This window comes from Penaeus vannamei, chromosome 9 (assembly GCF_042767895.1).
Source record: "Penaeus vannamei isolate JL-2024 chromosome 9, ASM4276789v1, whole genome shotgun sequence".
NCBI lineage: Eukaryota > Metazoa > Arthropoda > Malacostraca > Decapoda > Penaeidae > Penaeus > Penaeus vannamei.
Genome location: NC_091557.1, coordinates 22,603,775 through 22,613,774, shown reverse-complemented (window position 1 = coordinate 22,613,774; position 10,000 = coordinate 22,603,775).

The following is a 10,000-nucleotide window of genomic DNA, read 5'->3' as shown; positions in this document are numbered from 1 at the left end:
TATATATATATATATATATATATATATATATATATATATTTATATATATATATATATATGTGTGTGTGTGTGTGTGTGTGTGTGTGTGTGTGTGTGTGTGTGTGTGTGTGTGTGTGTGTGTGTGTGTGTGTGTGTGTGTGTATGTGTGTGTATTATAATATATATAATATATATATATATATATATATATATATATATATATATATATATATATATATATATAAACATATGTATAAAATCTCTACAACCCCTCAAGCACACACACACACATTTATACAAATAAAAGGATAGTTACAAAAATCGATACACATAATACGACAGATATAGATATATAGGCTGGTAGATATTCCTTTTACTATTTTACGAGCCAAGTGACCGTCGGCACTGCCAAACACCAAAGCACAAATTACACTAAGGCCATAGGATTTCATTCACACACACACACACACACACACACACACACACACACACACACGCACACACACACACACACATACAAACACACAAACAAACACACACATACACACATAGACATCCACACAAACTCACATGCACACACACACAAAAGAAAAGAAAGGGAAAAGTCCCATGTATGTAGACCCTCCTCCGCTACTCCTCCCCCACTCCGCCTCCTTCAGCGTCTCCGTAAAAGGGTTTCCTTGGGCCTTTCCCGTGCCTCTCCCTCCGTCACGAACATGGACACGTACCGTCCGACCTTTGTGAGCTAATGTTTTATCTCTTCTAATCGTCCTTTCCCGCTGCACCAGGTTGGAGGCGATGAGTTTCTTCGTCTCTTTGGTCATCTATCATTTCCTTTTTTTTTTTTTTTTTTTTTTTTACTTCTCTATTCACCTGTGTCTTATTTTTCATCCTGGACTTCATATTTGTTTTTTGTTTTTACGTTTTTCTTCACTTTTTTTCTTTTTGTTTATCTTTTTCTTTCTTCTTTTGCTATTCGAGTTTCGTTTCATTTCTATTTTTAGCCTGTTTTATCTTCCTTTTTCATCGTTCTTTCGTTATCTCTCGTTTATGCTTTGTTACGTTTTTCTTAACTTTTCATTTTTTTCATTTTTTTCTTCTCTTTGCTTTGAACAATCTTCCTCCCACCACGCGTGGTACCATTTCAATTTATTTTTACTAAATCATTTACTTAATAAGCATATATCTTCTGTATACCTGAACGATATATTATAATGCATAGAAGGACGGCCACTGACCTATTTCAACTATGCACGATAATATCTTAGGAAAAGAAAATGATAGTGAAGTCATTTAATTTATGTAAGTGCCTCATACAATGCGCCATCTATCGTATGCAATATACGCTATACTCTCCGTTTCAATAGACTGTAATTAAACTGATATCACGATACTTTCTTTGGACAAACATTTTGTCTCTCGCTTTCATCATTTTCTCCTCCATATCTTTCTCTTTTTCATTGTGATTCGGGAAACGGAGGATATATTCTCGGAATATTGATTTCATGTAATATTCTAGAAACCTCTCTCTCTCTCTCTCTCTCTCTCTCTCTCTCTCTCTCTCTCTCTCTCTCTATATATATATCTATATATATATATATATATATATATATATATATATATATATATATCTATCTATGTATATATCTATCTATATATATATATATATATATTTCTCTCTCTCTCTTTCTTTTCACATTCTCTTTTTTCTCCTTAATTCAATTCTTTATATACTTTTTCTGCCAGTATACCCAAATTTTTTTTTTTTTTTTTTTTTTTTGGGGGGTATTTTTTTAGCCTCCTTTATATCTTCCTTCTGTCCCTCGCTTTGTCTGTCTGTCTCTCTGTCTCTGTCTCTGTCTCTGTCTCTGTCTCTCTCCCTTTCTAATCTCTTCTCACCCATCTTGTATTTTTCTCTTTACCTCTCATAGCTTCACGAAAAACATCCCGCCCTATCGCAGCCATAACACCCAAGCACCGCCCCCCCCTCCTCCGATAAAGGCAAGCAAGGCAGCAAGCACGCCCACAGTGTCCCCGATCGCACTCTTCCGACCCGCCCACATGCACGGGCCGTTTGCATTCACAATACTTCTATTCGTTCAGTGGTCTACGCAGCTGTAATTTGGGACGAGGATCCCCGGTGGCCACGCAAAGCCCGCTCGAGCGTACGCTGAGCCGATGTTGGCGATCGTGGATAATCCAAATAGAATGATGGCTTTTTTTCCTTTCTTTCTTTCTTTCTCTTTTTAAGGGTTGGGGAGGGGTTGCGATAGGTTTGTGTGTTGTGTGATCTTTTTACGGTGCGGATTGGTTTGATCTGTGCTTGCTCTCTCTCTCTCTCTCTCTCTCTCTCTCTCTCTCTCTCTCTCTCTCTCTCTCTCTCTCTCTCTCTCTCTCTCTCTCTCATTTGCAATCAAAATAAAACAGACAGTATGTCACAGCAAAGAATATCCATTGTAACAAGTGGAATCAAAATTAAATCTTTAAAATATCTCTCTGTTTGTCCCTTTTTGTTTACATTATTTTTTTTCATTTCATTCTTTACCTAGTTTCTCTGCCCGTTTTCCCGATTTTTTTTCTTTTTATCCTCTTTTATCTTCCTTCTATCCTTTCCACCCCCCCTCTCTCTCTCTCTCTCTCTCTCTCTCTCTCTCTCTCTCTCTCTCTCTCTCTCTCTCTATCTCTCTCTCTCTCTCTCTCTATATCCCTCCCTCCCTCTATTCCTCTACCTCTCCCTCTCATTCCTCCACTTCTTTTTCGCTCATGGATCCGCATACCAATTCCCCACTCAGCAATTTATTCATAACTTCTCAAAAATATTCCTATTTCCCTATTTGCAACACAAACTTCGCCTGGCAGAACCTTTTCATCAAGACTGAAACATATCATCATGGAACCGTCGGAACCTCCCATGCCTACGCACTTCGGGTTCTGGGTTCTCGCTTCCCGCCCTCAGTCGCTCCTCGGTAGGCCCAAGCTAACGAGGTCTCCTGCCATAGGCCTGATTCAGCCTACCTTTACATAGCGCTTCCAATTCCTTAATCTAATCTCCTCGATACAAAGACAAATTAGGCCCAGGTTAGGCGTCTCTTGATGGCACCGTCGAAAAAAAAATAAAGGAAATGATAAACAGATAAATAGATAGATAGATAAAAAAAAGAACAAAACAGTTGTCAAATAGGAAAAAAAATATCCTCGTATTTAACCAAAAGGCCATTACTCTCAAAACTCTGCGCTTTAATGCAAATTCAAAATACTTTATTCCATTTGTTACAAGCAATACCTCACAACTCTAACAATTCCAAACCAAAAATGTTGCAAATTACATCGCTGGTGACAAACAAGCTCGCGATGGTATCAAGGGACATTAATCTTCATCCGAACACTGCAACATTGCAATTCGAGAAACGTAACGGGAAGCTTGACTTAAGGTACATAAAAGACACATAAAAGACCAGACACGCCTCGCATTGCAAATGTTTCGTGCAGGTTGCATATCTGCCGCTATATTACTGGCATCAGCCACTTTGCATTCATCATTATCTCGCTCTCGTCTGGAGATCACTGCCGCTTGATATCGTACACATATTATCGTGCTCTTCGCCGTTACATGCAAATATTATTGCCCGTGGAAACATCATCGTACACCGACAGTCTGCGCCGCTGCATCGCACCCGGGGACCTTATTATCGCACGTTGCCACCATAAAGGCAAGACTATCGAAAGCTGGTACTATTAACGTGACTCGATATCAGACCCACAAATCATCGTACTTAGGCGAAATGAAAGCGTAAATTCGGCACTGTGGCACTACTGAAACTCGGTACTTTTTGGCCGGTTCTGTAATTTCCGTTTGGCAAAGCGTGAATTGCTCTTTGACTTATTCATCATGTTTAGTTTCTTTCTATGTGGTTACCACTTTTGGGAAAACAAAATATTATACCCCAATATCACTCCGTCATTCAACTTCCTCTCTCTCTCTCTCTCTCTCTTTCGTTCTCTTTATCTCCCTTTTGCGCTCTCTCTTTCTAATTTATCTTCGCTCTCTCTCTCTGCTTTCTCTCTCTCTCTCTCTCTCTCTCTCTCCTCTCTCTCTCTCTCTCTCTCTCTTGCTCTCTCTCTCTCTCTCTCTCTCTCTCTCTCGCTTTGCTCTCGCTTTCTCCCTCTCTCTCTCTCTCTCTCTCTCTCTCTCTCTCTCTCTCTCTCTCTCTCTCTCTCTCTCTCTCTCTCTCTCTCTCTCTCTCTCTCTCTCGCTCTCGCTCTCTCTCGCTCTCTCTCTTTCATTGTGTTAACGAGGACATTCACAAGGTTTCAAGTTAGCTAATATTTCAAATTTACATAAATACTGCCTTGAAACTGTCTAAGTTGCGTGATCCACCATATCGCGCCCCAGGACTCCCTCTGCCGCCTTCCGAGACACAGGGACGCTTCTGTCAATACTGAAGGTGATAGCAGAGAGGAAGAGGGGAAAATCAGAAGGAGAAATGGGGAAGGTAGAAGGATAGAGGAAGGGAGGAACTGAGAGAGAATGAGACATAGGAAGGGCGAGGAGAGAGGGACAGAAAGTGAGAAGGCAGGAGAGAAGAAGGAGGCATCGGAAGCGTCAGGGGAGAGAGAGAATGTGAGAGAAGAGAAGGAGACATAGTGCGGTCGAGAGGAGAAAGATAAAGACAGGTGAGATAGGGAGAGGTAAGCAGAGCGCTAAAGAGGAATGGTGAGGGAGAGAGAGAATAAGAAAGATAAGAGAGAGAGAGAGAGAGAGGGCGGTGGGATGAAGAGACATAGGAAGAGCGAAGGAGAGATAACGCGAGGAGAGAAAAAATAAGAAGGGTGATGGAGAGAGACATAGTAAGGAGAGAAAATGGAGAGGGGAAAGAAGCATGAGAAATATATAGGAAGGGCGAGCGAGTGAAAGGGTGGGGGGAGGCAGAAGGAGAAATAGGACGGGTAAAGGATAGTTAAAGAAAGAGAGAAGGGAAAAGTAGGATGAATAGAAAGTGTGTGTGAGTGTTTGTGTGTGTATGTATTTGTGTGTGTTTGTGTGTGTTTGTTTGTGTGTGTGTTTGTGTGTGTTTGTTTGTGTGTGTGTGTTTGTGTGTGTGTGTTTGTGTTTGTGTGTGTGTGTGTGTGAGTGTTTGTGTGTGTGTGCGTTTGTGTGTGTGTGTGTGTGTTTGTGTGTGTGTGTGTGTGTGTGTGTTTGTGTGTGTGTGTGTCTGTGTGTGTGTGTGTGTGTGTGTGTGTGTGTGTGTGTGTGTGTGTGTGTGTGTGTGTGTGTGTGTGTGCGTGTGCGTGTGAGAAAGAGGAGGGAGATAAAGATAGAAGTACCACTAAAAAGAAAAATAACCTAGACCGATAGGACGAAAGGAGGGAAGGGTGAACAGGGGAAAAACAGGGATGGAATACAAAGAAAGAAAGAACAAGGGAAAGAAAGAGGGCTATCCGAAGAGCAAAGAGAAAGACGGGGAAGGAGAGACAGGGACGCAGGCGCTGTAGAGAAAGAGAGAAAGAGAAGGACGGGGGGGGGGGGGAGATTAATGCACGGAGACGAGATGGACAAAGGAGGCGAGACTAACAGCCGACACCATCAGTTCGCGAGTAAATGGTGACAAACGGGAGAAGAGCTTGTCAGCTTGAACACAATGGCCCGCCTGGAGACCCAACTTCCATTTAACTCCCGAGATATTTTTCCGGCGTTCTACATATCGCCTCTAACAAGCTGGAAGTGCTGCAAGGAGCGCTCCCTCGCTCCCGCTCTCGCCCGCACGCGCGCAAACACCGGAGCGTCGCTAAGTGAATTAAATCTGGTTAACTCTTGAGTCAGTTCCACCGCAATGATTCACGCTTTGGCCGAATCAATGAGGAATGGGAGAGAGATCGCCCCTTGTCACGACTCTGACCCCGCGCCCGTCCGCCCTGCCACTCAGGGCCGGGCTGCCCCTCGATCCACTTCTGCGTGGCCCTCCCCTCCATCAGGGCCGGTACGTCTACTCCCCCTCCCCTCCCTTTTTAGGTCTATTTTTGCCTGCTTTTTTCAGCTCCACGTTTTCCTAACATTTCGTACTTTGTGTTTCTGCTTTCTCGTTATTTTGTTCTTTGTGGTCCTGTTTTCTCTTCACTTCGTTCTCTTTACCTCTCTCTACTGCTCTCCTCTTGCTATATTTTCTTACTTTTGTTCTTTCTTTCGCACTAACAGTGTATAAATAAATTTATTAATGAGATTTAGTATCGTAAATCTAGGAATAAATCTTCAAGGATTTTCGTAAAGCATATCGTTTATAGCAAACAAGCTTGCTACATGGTAAACACATCTCTTACTCGCAATTTGCAGTATGACAACATGATTTAGCAATATCAAAAGCGACTGATAAAAATAATCTGTTCCGACATGTTTTTTACGACAGTCCTCCGTTTAGCAGAAGCCCTCTTAACCGATTTCTTCGTCTATTCGACAGGAAGCCATCAAAATCACTGATCGCGCCATAAACAAGACAAGCATCTCCTATAAATTCCTTGATACCCTCTCCAGCGCTTCTCACATAAAATATATTTTTCTCTACCCACTTCATACCCGGTGCCGTCGCCCCGCCCCTTGGACGCTGGGCCATTCACTTACTCCCCTCCCCCCTCTCCCCCTCTCCCCCTCGCCTCTAACCCCCTTCGCTTCCTTTTTCCTCTTCCTCTTCCCCTCACTTCCTCATTCCCTCTTCTCTTCACTTCTTCCTCATTCCTTCACTTCTTCCTCATTCCCTCTTCCCCTCACTTCTTCCTCATTCCCTCTTCCCTTCACTTCTTCCTCATTCCCTCACTTCTTCCTCATTCCCTCACTTCTTCCTCATTCCCCTCACTTCTTTCCTCATTCCCCTCTTCCCCTCACTTCCTTTCCCTTATTCCCTCTTCCCTCACTTCTTCCTCATTCCCTCTTCCCCTCACTTTCACCCTATCTCTTCCCACTTATTCCTCATTTCCACTCTTCCCCTCACTTCTTCCTCATTCCCTCTTCCCCTCACTTCTTCCTCATTCCCTCCTCCCCTCACTTCTTCCTCATTCCCTCTTCCCCTCACATCTTCCTCATTCCCTCTTCCCCTCACTTCTTCCTTATTCCCTCTTCCCCTCACTTCTTCCTCATTCCCTCTTCCCCTCACTTCTTCCTCATTCCCTCTTCCCCTCACTTCTTCCTCTCATCTCCTCTTCCCTCACTTCTTCCTCATTCCCTCCTCCCCTCACTTCTTCCTCATTCCCTCTTCCCCTCACATCTTCCTCATTCCCTCTTCCCCTCACTTCTTCCTCACTGCCTCAGCCCCATCTAACGCCGAAATCCCCAAAGCCGAAACCCTCGCCCCTTTCCCCCAGTCCCTCCCTTCCTCCCTTCCCCCACCGCCGGTCCGTCGGCCTCGAATCCTCGCAGCCGAAAATCCTCTCATTGGTCCATCAGTTCCTCATACGCCGAAAGCAAGGCTCTTCCGGGTGTGCATATCTCTTGTTCCCAGCCCCTTCCACAGGGCGCCGCCGTCCCCCTATTGCCCATAAACTATGTTCTCGCTCTCGACGTTCGAGACGCCGGCGCACGCTGCCGCTCTTATGTTTTGGCGCTAATACTCCGATTCAGGTATGCGGACTCTTCGCACGTCAAAGGTCGGGCTATATGGGTCGCCTGTTATTTATGCTATTTATTGATCATTTTTGTGTGTTTGTTTGCGTGTGTGTACGTGCAAGCGTGCGTGCGTGTGTGTGTGTACGTGCGTGTGTGTGTGTGTGTGTGTGTGTGTGTGTGTGTGTGTGTGTGTGTGTGTGTGTGTGTGTGTGTGTGTGTGTGTGTGTGTGTGTATGTGTTTATTTAGTAAGTCCGTATGCACTGCATGTGTCCAATTTTTCTTTTTTTTCAACCGGTCCTGAGTGGGTCCGCTTTTCCGGGAGTATTTATTCATGCTGTTGTGTTTATGTGCAGGCTTGCATGGAACCCTCCTTTCGCGTATTTGGCTTCGTTTGCATGCGGCAGCGTCATCGCATGCAGTGCATTATAAAAAAGAGAGGAAAAACGGCCAAGCTGACGCAGCCACATAAACACACACACTCTCCTCCAGCCGGAAACCCACACTCGACATCGACTCTTTCTCCCTCCTTGTGATTAGCGGCCATCACACTTCGCACTCGAACTCGAGCGCAGCGCCTGACTCGAGGTCCCCCTCGGCCGCTCGATCGAGAGTAATGACACGGACGCCTTCGCGGCACCACGGCGGCGCGAGGGGCACGGGGGGGAAAGGCGTGCTGAGGAATTTTCTTCGATAGAAATGGAGGAAAAGAAGAAGACTAACTGCGAAAACATATTTCATTCAATATGAATACATCAAGGGACTCAAATGGAAATCGCACTCCCCCCCTAAAAAAAAAAAAAAAAAAAAAAAAAACTGTGACAAAGATTTGAGAAAGAAAGAAAGAGAAAGAATACGATCGACGACGAAGAGCACACAAAAAGAATGAAAAAAATGTATTGTACCTTAGTCGGTTTAAGTTATTTCCATTGTCTTCTCTCAATACAACAGGAGATAACAATGGAGCATTTGTCTCGTCAGTTTCTCGAGTATACATTACTTACACCGTCTGCGAGAGTGAATGCCGGAGGGAAATTATTGTCTGTTATTTGAAATATCTATAAAAGCTGTGACAATAGCAGTTGCAGCGATAATAGAATGGTGGTAATAATGATAACAACAACAAAAATAGAAATGAGGAGGATATGATAGTAAAACCATTATGACAATAATCATCATGAACACAAAACAAGAATATATTGTCGTATAATAATGATGATGATGTTGATGATGATGATCATATTTATAATAATAATAACAATAATAATAATAATAGAAAATGGTACTAATCACAAACACAAATGGCAAGTCATCAATACAACACTAGCATCAGTAATGATGACAATAGAAATAATCTTAATTACAATAAACCTGATCATAATACAACATCTGTATAAACAAAATAATGCTAACAGTTATATGTTCAACATGGCATCAGTGTTAACGAAAAGAATCCTAAGAACGAGATGTGGTGATGATGGTGAAGATGATGATGATGGTGATAGTGATGATGATGGTGAAGATGAGGATGATGGTGTTAGTGATGGTGATGATGATGGTGACGATGATGTAATGATGGTGATGTGTGATGATGGTGATGGCAATGGTGATAATAATAATGATTATAATGATGATAATAATGATGATTATGATGACGGTGCTGATAACCAAGAAATAAGAAAACAAATAAGAATAATCCCCACCACTATCGCAAACTAATGAAAACGAAAATAATTACGGCGTTCACAAATGAGCAATCAACCGATTCACTTAAACGGAAAAAAACGTTCGAATTTCAAACGCAAATTAAATCGTCATGAAAAGAGCAGAAGAAAACGAAGAAAAAAAAACGAAAAGAAAGAGGAAAAAATCGGAAGTCAAAATCCAACACAAATAGGAATTCGAAAAAGGATAATTCCTTCCATATAAGGAGTAATGAGGTCCTAATGGAAGTTATCGGCCGACTAAAAGGAAGATAATGCATGCTGGAGAGGGGGGAGGGGGGGGGGGGAGGGAAACGGGGAAGAGGAGGTGGAGAGGGGGGTAAGAGGGATGGGAGAAAAGGAGATGGAAGAGGAAAGAAGAAAGAGGGGGGAAGAGGAGGTGGGGGAGGGGGGTAAGAGGGGTGGGAGAAGAGACGGCAGAGGAGAGAAGAAAGAAGGGGGAAGAGGAGGTGGGAGAGGGAGGTAAGAGGGATGGGAGAAAAGGAGATGGAAGAGGAACGAAGAAAGAGGGGGAAGAGGAGGTGGGGGAGGGGGTAAGAGGGGTGGGAGAAGAGATGGGCAGAGGAGAGAAGAAAGAAGGGGGAAGAGGTGGTGGGAGAGGGATGTAAGAGGGATGGGAGAAAAGGAGATGGAAGAGGAAAGAAGAGGGGGAAGAGGAGGTGGGGGGGAGAGGGGGGGTGGAGAAGAGGAGATGGCACAGGAGAAAAG